The sequence below is a fragment of the Tenrec ecaudatus genome, chromosome 18 (assembly GCF_050624435.1).
Source record: "Tenrec ecaudatus isolate mTenEca1 chromosome 18, mTenEca1.hap1, whole genome shotgun sequence".
Lineage (NCBI taxonomy): Eukaryota > Metazoa > Chordata > Mammalia > Afrosoricida > Tenrecidae > Tenrec > Tenrec ecaudatus.
In genome coordinates, this window is record NC_134547.1 from 21,844,000 (window position 1) to 21,853,093 (window position 9,094).

Genomic DNA, 9,094 nt, shown 5'->3' on the forward strand with positions numbered 1-9,094 from the left:
ACCCTTTCCTGAGACCATTGGAAAACACATATTTCCGATGGTCTTAGGAACCAAGACACTGCTCTATCCGACTCCAGGCGGGTCCGTCCACCTACCAGGTGTGAAGACTGTTACCCGTGCTACACCATGCTTCAAGACAACATTTCATTGATATGTCATTAGGAATCCATATCTCACAATAGATAATGACATATTGTTTTGTGATTCACCATGATGCTTGAACGATGTTCAGTTTGTAACCATGAAAATAGATCCTGCCTCTCAGATATTTACACGACGATTCATCACAGAAGCAACATGACAGCGATGAAGTAGCAACGAACATGATTTGATGGTTGGGGGTCACCACCACATGAGGCACTGTGAAAGGGTCCCGGCAGTCGGGCGGTTGAGAACCACTGCCATAGTGCCTGCATCTGACCGGTCTTTCCGTGTAGCTTGGGGTTCCATGAAGCCTGGCAGCCTCAGTGTCGCTACGTGCTCACATGGAGCCTCAAGGCTCCAGAGCCAGTCATTCCCAGGGACGAGGAAGAAAGCGGCATTGTCTCATAACCTCAATTTGGAAGTCACGTACTATTTCACCACACTCTGCTGCTTGGAGCAAGTCGCCCCTTGCCAGGTTCAAGGGGAGGAGACATAGACAGACCTGGCCTCTGCATGAGAGGCGGGTCAGAAACGTGTGGCCATGGCTGAAAACGGCCACAGGATTTGATGGGAAAGTGCGCCGTAGAGCGGGACACTCAGGTGGGACAAGCTCTGGGTCAGCAAATTTTAGAAGTTGAAAGTAGCCCAGGGAGGGAGGGGGAAAAAAAAGAGGACCTGATGCAAGGGGCTTAAGTGGAGAGCAAATGCCTTGAGAATGATTGGGGCAGGGAATGTATGGATGTGCTTTATACAATTGATGTATGTATATGTATGGAGTGTGGTAAGAGTTGTTTGAGTCCCTAATAAAATGTAAAAGAAGAAAAGAGAAAAAAATGATTAGGGCAAAGACTGTACAGATGTGCTTTATACAATTGATGTATGTATATGTATGAAATGTGAAAAGAATTGTATCAGCCCCAATAAATTGTTAAAATAAAAAAATTTTTAAAAAAATTAAAAATAAATAAATAAATAAAGTAAGTAAAACGAAAAAAAAAAATATGTTAGAACCTCAACAAAAAATGAGGAAAATCATAAAATTCTGTTAAACAGTAAGAACAAAGAAAGTATGGATAAGAAAATCCATAAATAAAAGAGAAACAACACAGAAAAAAAAAAAAAAAGAAAGTAGCCCAGGCTCCCTCCTGGACCCAGCATGTCCTCGCCGCCTCCGAGCAGGACCCCTCCTTTGTGGGGGGGGGGGACCAACATGGATCTCTGCCCATCATTTAGCGGTGCTTTCCTTTCTGCCTGAAAGCGCTCCCAAATGAGGGGCACTTCTGAAACGGTGAGAGGGACTCTGAGAAGCCCCTCATTGCTCTCCCCGCAAGCAACTGATAGCAGGTGAATCCAAGGACAGTCTACTTTTATTCGGAAGGTTGGCACTGGAGGGACACACCGGCCTAGAGTCAGCAAGACCTTGCACAACAAAAACAGCTCAATAGGACTGTTCGAACATTACATGCCGCCCCCCACTTCACCCTGGGCCAAAGACAAGCACAGTTTTCCTTGGAAAGAGGCTTTAGTACACCTGGCTACAAATTAGGTTAGCCCTACCTTCAAAAGAAACAGAGACTAGGCGAACCTTCACAGTAGCTCGACTGTCCCCACACCACCACCGCCTCCCGCCAGGACTGCTTCAACAGCTTCCTCCCTGGCGGGGGTCTCTGCTAGTGGCCCCGGGCCGCCTGCTGCTTCTAGTCTGTCCCCCAGAGCTGCTTCTAGTCTGTCAGATCCTGTCTCTCTTCTGCTCAGGCCGTCCCCAGGGCTCCTGTCTCGAGCCCACTGCCACCGAGTCGAGTTCTACTCCCAGAGACCCTAGCTAGAGTTTCGGAACGAGTACATTTTGATGGGCGTCAACAGTTTCATCTTTCTCCCCAAGAGCAGCTGGGGCGGGGGTGTGTGAGTCTGAGGCGCTGATCTTGTGGTTAACAGTCGAATGCGGACAAAACCCCAAACCCAACTCACTGAGTTCATGCCCACTTCTAGTGACCATATAGGACAGGGTAGACCTGCCCCCATTGAGTTTGATTTTTAAATAATTTTATTGGGGGCTCTTACAGCTCTTATAACATTCCATGCATCAATTGTATCAAGCTTATTTGTTCGTATATTGCCATCATCACTTCCAAAACATTTTCTACTTGAGCCCTTACTATAAGCTCCTCTTTTTTCCCCTCCCTCTCCCACCCATCCACCCTCATGAATCCTTGATCAATTATATGTTGCTATTATTTCGTGTCTTACACTGTCTGTTGTCTCCCTTCACCCACCTTTCTGTTATTTGTCCCCTTTTGCGTGAGGGGGCTATATATCCAACCTTATGATGGATTCTGCCTTTCTACCCCTTTCCTCTCCCTGACCATTCCTCTACCCTCATGATATCACTACTCCCACTACTGTTCCTGAATTCCATGTGTCAAGAGCTCTTATCTGTACCAATGTGTGTTCTCCAGTCTAACCAGATTTGTAAGGTAGAACTGGGTCATGGTGGGGGTGGGGAGGAGGAAGCATTCAGGAACTAGAGGAATGATGTGTGATTCATTGGTGCTGTACTGCACCTTGGTTGAATCATCCCTTCCTAATAATCCTTCTGTGCGGGGATCTCCAATTGTCCACAGATGAGTTTTAGGTCTCCATTCCAACCCCCCTTATTTGCATCAATATAGTTGTTTGTTTTGGATCTTTTGATACCTGATAACTGATCCCTTTGGCACCTCATGGTCACAGGCTGGTGTGTTTCTTCCATGTGGGCTTTGTTGCTTCTCTGCTAGATGGCTGCTTGTTTCACTTCAAGCCTTTAAGACCCTAGACCACTATATCTTTTGATAGCCGGGCACCATCCGCTCTCTTCACCACATTTGCTTATGCACCTACTTTGTCTTCAGTGATCGTGTCCGAAAGGTGAGTATCAAACAGTATCAGGTTACCAGAACAAAGTGTTCTGTGTTAAGGGAGGCCTTGAGTAGAGGCCCAGAGTCCGTCTGCTATCGTAATACTTAATATATAAATATATGTACATTGGCCTCTATCCCTTTTACTATAAATTAATATATTTGCATATGTACATGCCTCTGTGAATAGCTTTGGCCTCCTGTTTCTTTGCTCTATTTCCCTCCACTTTCCTCCTTTCCCTCTATCATGCTCGCTCTCCATTCAGCTCTCACTATTTCCTCTTGGATACATTGCGGTTGATCAAACCCCATTGGCATTATACGCCCTCCTCACAATCAATTTTAGAGCTCTTGTTGTTGCCTTATCTCTCAGTTTGTTGGCTCTCCACCCCATGTCCTCCAGCTGTTGTTTCCTCCTCGGGATTGTTCATCCTGCCTATCTTATATAGGTAGATGTAGGGCAAGAGAAAAAGAAAAAAATAAACAAAAAACAAACATAATAAAAGAACACAAAACAAACAATAAAAAGCAAAACAAGGGGGAAAAAATAGTTCCAGGTCAGGCTGCTGACCCTTATGGATGTTTTCCGATACAGTTTGATGAGGGGCCAAGCCCTGTCCCCCAAGTCAGGAGCCTACTTTTAGGATTCCTTGGGGTCTTGGTCACTTTGCTCCCCTTGCTGCTCAGTTGCACTCCCTTCGCATGTCACCTCACTGTGCCTGGGGTGGACCAGGTACACTTTCCGCACAGTGTCTCCAGTGCTGTCTCCTGTAGCATTGTGGGTCAGAGAGGGAATGCCGTGTCTCCGGGTGGGGCCGGGCCTATGCATTGGCTGCTTCGAGCAGGGATGTCCCCGGGAGTTGGTGGCCCATGATAAGGTCCTCTCTCTCGCTCCCTCTTAGTTCACCAGACGGTGTTTTCTGACATTATGTTCCAAGGTCAGCACAATACTCTCTGAGCAGCTCCGTGCAGGGACATCATCCTCCGGGCTTGGCGTGCCAATCCCCCATTGAGTTTTTGAGATTTTGCGGGGGTAGAAAGCTTCGTCTTTCTCCTGTGGAGTGGCTGGTGGTTACGAATTGCCGACCTTGCAGATTACAGCGTAACACGTCGCCACTGCACCACCTGGCCCTTGCTAGCTTTCTGTCTGCATTTCCCCCTGCTCTTGCCTGCTTCTGTCAGTCTCCTGACTCTTCTTCAAACCCGCCGGGGACATTCCTGCACATGCAGGTGTCTCTGCAGGTCCTGATATCCTGCTAGCTATTCCAATGGGTTCTTTCCTCACTTCCGTAAAGTCTTTGTTTCAAATGGCACTTTGCCGCGAGACCTTTCCTGAGCACTTGACTTACAGCCGTAAACTGGACCCTCCCTCTCCATCCCTTTCCCCAAACCCCGCTTAACATTTTCTCTGGAGCGTTTATCAACCCCGAGCCCCGGTGGCAGGAGAAAGACAGCTTTCTACTCCTGTAAAGAGTTTTTATCTCCGAAACTCACAAGGGAAGCTCTACCCTGTCCTAAAAGGTCCCTCCGACTAGGCATCTGCTAGATAGCAGTGAGTTTGAGTTTCTGGAACCGTAGTGGCATAGTGGGATAGGCATTGAGCTGCTAGCCACAGGCCAGCAGTTCAAACCCACCGACTGCCCTGAGAGAAAAAGATGAGGCCATCGCTCCTGTAAACATGTAAAGTCTCATAAACCCCAAAAGTGGCAGTCTACTCTGTACTGGAGGGCCACTAGGAGTTAGTTAGAATCAACTCCATGGCAGTGAGTTCTTAATAGCCCTGGTGTCAGGAATCCATTGGGCTGCTAACTGCAAAGTCAGCAGTTCAAAACCACCAGCCACTCCTTAAGAGAAAGGAAACGTTTAACTCCCCTAAAGATTTACCGCCCCAGAAACCTGAGAGAGGAAATTCGGCCCTGTCCTAGGACTTTCTCTGGAAGTCAGAATGGACTCAGTGGCAGTGAGCTTGATTTTGGAGTTTTAACAGTCTCTTTTTAATCTTTTTAACAGTCTTTAACAGTCTTTAACAGTCTCTTTTTAACAGTCTTTTTTAAGCTTTAGTTTTTTTCTTCTTTCACTAGCTTTTGAGCTCCAAGTAGGCAAAGCATCATTTCCCTTCCCAGCCACTTTTCATTTAGTGATGACCACGAACGTTAAGTGATTGGAGTTAGCCTTGACATTGATAAGAAACTTGCTAGATAGCCAGCTTCCCAGACAGAAGTTTTAGAAAGAGATGCGAGACCGGGACAGGGACAGGGCTAGAGATCCAAAAATCAAACTCACCGCTCTTGAGTTGATGCTGACGCATAGCAACCCTGTAGGACAGGGTAGAAGTGCCCTTTTGAGTGTCTGAGACGGTACTATTTATAGGAGTAGAGAGACCTGTCTTTCTCCTGAGGAGCTGCTGGTAGTTTCAAATGCTGAACCTTTTGGATCGCACCAGGGCTCTGAAATAGAGATCGTCCTAACCTGGAAGACAGACTGCATGGGCCAACAGCAAGAGGGATAGTGGCAGGAGATGACCGGGATCAGAAGACAGGCTGGCCGACTTCACTCGTGGAGCTGAGTTGTAACACCTGCCTGGGTTGGGCTCAGAGAAGGGCTCAGCGGACTAGGTCTGCCTGCCCAGAGGAAAACGTCCTGACTGAAGAGTTGTATCCCAAATATCCCTGTTACTTCCAAATGTATCCTCTTGTTGGCCATTGCAACAAATTATGGAACCCAGCAGAGTGCAGTGAGAGGAACGGTTGTGTAAAGATTGGAGAGTGGAGGTCTGTTTTTCCACCTCATAGGAATCAGCCTGGGTCTTGGGCTGATCTTAATTATGCTCCCTTCTCTGACTACCCCCAGCCTCCACCAAATCAGAGGAGGTTCCCCCATCATTTTATAATGATCAGTGGGAGAACCCAATTGGAAAGACCTATATCACAGACAAGGTAAGTAAGGGTTTTGGTTTTTTTATTTGTCTCATTTAGCCTCAAGGAAGGATTAGAATTGACTTCATGGCAGGTATGTGGACAAGTTCTGGGTATTGGGGTTAAACCTGTTTTTAAAAGAAAGGATCCAAGACTGGAGTTTGGCCTATAATTAGTAATTGGACCATAGCCAAGGACAGTGCCTAGTAGGTAGAGTGAAGTCAAGTTCAGAAAGTCTAGGGTTTTGATGGTGGAGCGCTTCTGGCATGGCGGGCTTCCTACTGGGCTCCTAACCACAAGGTTGGTGGCTCAAAGTCACCAGCCACTCTGTAGAAGAAAGATGAGGCATCTGCTTCCTTACAGATTACAGCCTTGGAAACCCACAGAAGGAATTCTACTCTGCCCTAAGCTTCGGGTGGGAATCCACTGAGCAGTAGTGAGTTTGGGGGAAGGTGTTGTCCTGGGCAGGTGGTCTCGGGGGACAGTGAGCTGACAGGGACCACCAATCCCAAGCCGTTCCCAGCAGCAGGTTGTGATTCACAAGGACCCTATAGGACAGAGTAGAACTGCCCCTGTGGGTTTCCTAAGTTCTCCTGAGGGAAGCTGACTGCCTCATTTTTGCTTCCGTAGAGAAACTGGTGGGTTTTATATGCTGACTTTTCGATTAGCAGAGGAACCGCTGCGCCGACAGGGCACGCAGGAGTGCGGCAAAGCCCTGAGGCCCGGGCTGAACCCAGGGGTGGGTGTCAGAGGGAAAGGTGGGAAAGGGCTATTGCTCAGACTTGCAAGTGTTGGAAGGGATGCATAAAGAGCCCGGGGGTGTGTCTCAAGAGGGAGGACGAGAGCCAATGAAAAGCCGCCATGGGCGTGGCGCTGTCAAACTTCAGGGGGCGGGACCGAAAGGACCGGGCCAGCGACGGGGCCCAGGCCCCAGCCAGTGAGACGGCGGCAGGTGGGCGGGGCGTCGTCCGAAGGCCAGGAGCGGAGCCAATCAGGGGCGCCACATCCCCTGCGCTCCCGCCCTCGTGTGGGCGCGCGCCGGAGCCACGGGCAGCCGTTAGGGGCGGGGCCTGCAGCCGCCAGCGCGCGGCTCGCGACCTCCCCTTTGTGTCGCCATGGCGGCGGCGGCGGCGGCGACGAGAACGACGATCGGAGGGTGGAGCGCGGCCGGGGCCTGAGGCGGCTAAGCGACCATGGTGGTGAGGCGCCCACGCGGCCGTCATCCGTCCCTCCGCATGGCAGTCTGTCTGTCCGCGCGCGGCCCCGCCCCGCGCGCCCCGCCCCCGGCCCCGCCCGAGCCCGCGGCCTGCACCGCCCCTAACCCCTGATCGCGGGACCTCTGGTCCCCGGCCCGGTGCAACCAGGACCAAGCCTTCCCCCACCCCGCCCCGCAGCCAGCATCCTCAGCCCACCCCCGGGCGCGGGTGACAGTGGCCGAGGACCAGGGCGCGCGGGGAGGCGGAGGGTCCGGTCCTGGGAAAGACCCGCGACCCGCCAAGCGGTCCCCTTCGGGGTGTGCAGCACCCTTCGAGACCTGTCACCGGCTCCCGTCCCAGCGCCATCCTCCGATCCTCACCCTAACCCCCGCCCCTCCCCGGCCCAGCCCCCTCTGGAAACCTCTTTCTACCCCCAACCCCGCTCGCGCCCGAGCCCCACCCCCACCCGCTGCATCCCCAGCCTGACCCTTTTCTTCTCCGCATCGGTCCATTCCCTTCGGAGCGAACCCCCACCCCCGCCTGCCCAGCCACGGCCTTCCTCCTTCCCCTATCCCCACCCAAGCCCGCGCGCGCCCCTGCACCCCCGCCCGGTGCTCGGCGCGGCCCCTTCTTGTCCTCCTCCCCGCCCTCCGTGCTGCTCCCGCTCTTTCATCCATTCATTGGCTCGCTGAAACCTCTGCGCAGGCCCCTGCTACCTACGGGCCACGACGACAGGGGGGAATCCCATCCTACCCTGGGCTAGAGGAGGACACCCTGAGGGCCAGACCCCGGGATGAACTTGGGTTGCCGCCGGAGCTTGGAGGGCGGGAGAAGCTCCGGCCAAATCTGGGGAGCCCTCATCTGGCAGCTGGTTAATTTATTCACCAGGTTGTACCCCGCCCCTGCCCCCCGTGGACTCAGGCAGGAATCAAGTACTGCCGTGCCTGTGAGGGGCACTAGCCCCCTGTCTAGTCTAGCTGTGTGGGGCCTTGGGGCTCGGCCCAGGGGCAGTCACAGCCCCCTGGGGGAGATGAGTCAGTGCGCAGTGACATCTCAGATGGTCGGGCAGTGGCAGGGGAGCACATGCCGTCATGGAGGCCAACACGGGGCTCCTCAAGGGATGGCGAGAGGCCTGCCCCAGCCTGAAGGAGGAGGGGGAACTTTCTCTAGAGGCAGAGCTACATGTGGAGACCTGAGCAGTAAGGAGTGAGCCTCGTAATAGGATGAAGGGAAACTTCCGAGCAGAAGAAACAGTCTTTAGAAAGGCCTAGAAGGGTCCTTTTGTTGGGCTCTCAAAAGTTCCCAGAGAGGAAACCAGAGGATGGAGGTCGTGGGCAATGGGGCGAGATAGAGCTGCAGAGGTGGACAATGGCTAGCCCAGGGAAGCCTTGAGTGGCAGGCTGGGCTGGGGGTCCGGATTTGATGCCGGGGACAGCATGGAGCCATTGAAGGCCCAGGAACTGGGGCCAGACAGGGCCTGATCTGTTTTATGAAGACGATTCCCTCACTTGTGAAGGAGAAGCTGTGTGTGTGTGTGTGTGTGTGTGTGTGTGTGTGTGTGTGTGTGTGTAGGGGGGGTGGGGCGGTGCCTAGCAGCAAAAGCCTGATTGCCGGGGTGGGGGGCGGACTGTGACTGTCCAACAGCCGGTGGGGGGGATGGTACAGAGAGGCACACATAAGAGGTGACTGCTGCTCTGTGAGCCTGACGCGGGGACAGAAGCCAGGGGGGCTGGCACCAGTGCTGCCCGCTTTCTACTCCCCAGGCTAACCCTTGCTCATCTGCCTGTAGCGCAGACCACACAGGAGAGGCAAACTCATCCTCCGACCTGCCCTCGCCTACCCCTGCCTGGGCCCAGCCGGCCGGATGACAATGCTCCCATTGTCAGCTCCAGCTCTGACTCCTCTCTGCTCTGCAGGCGCGGAGCACTGACAACCTGGACGGCCC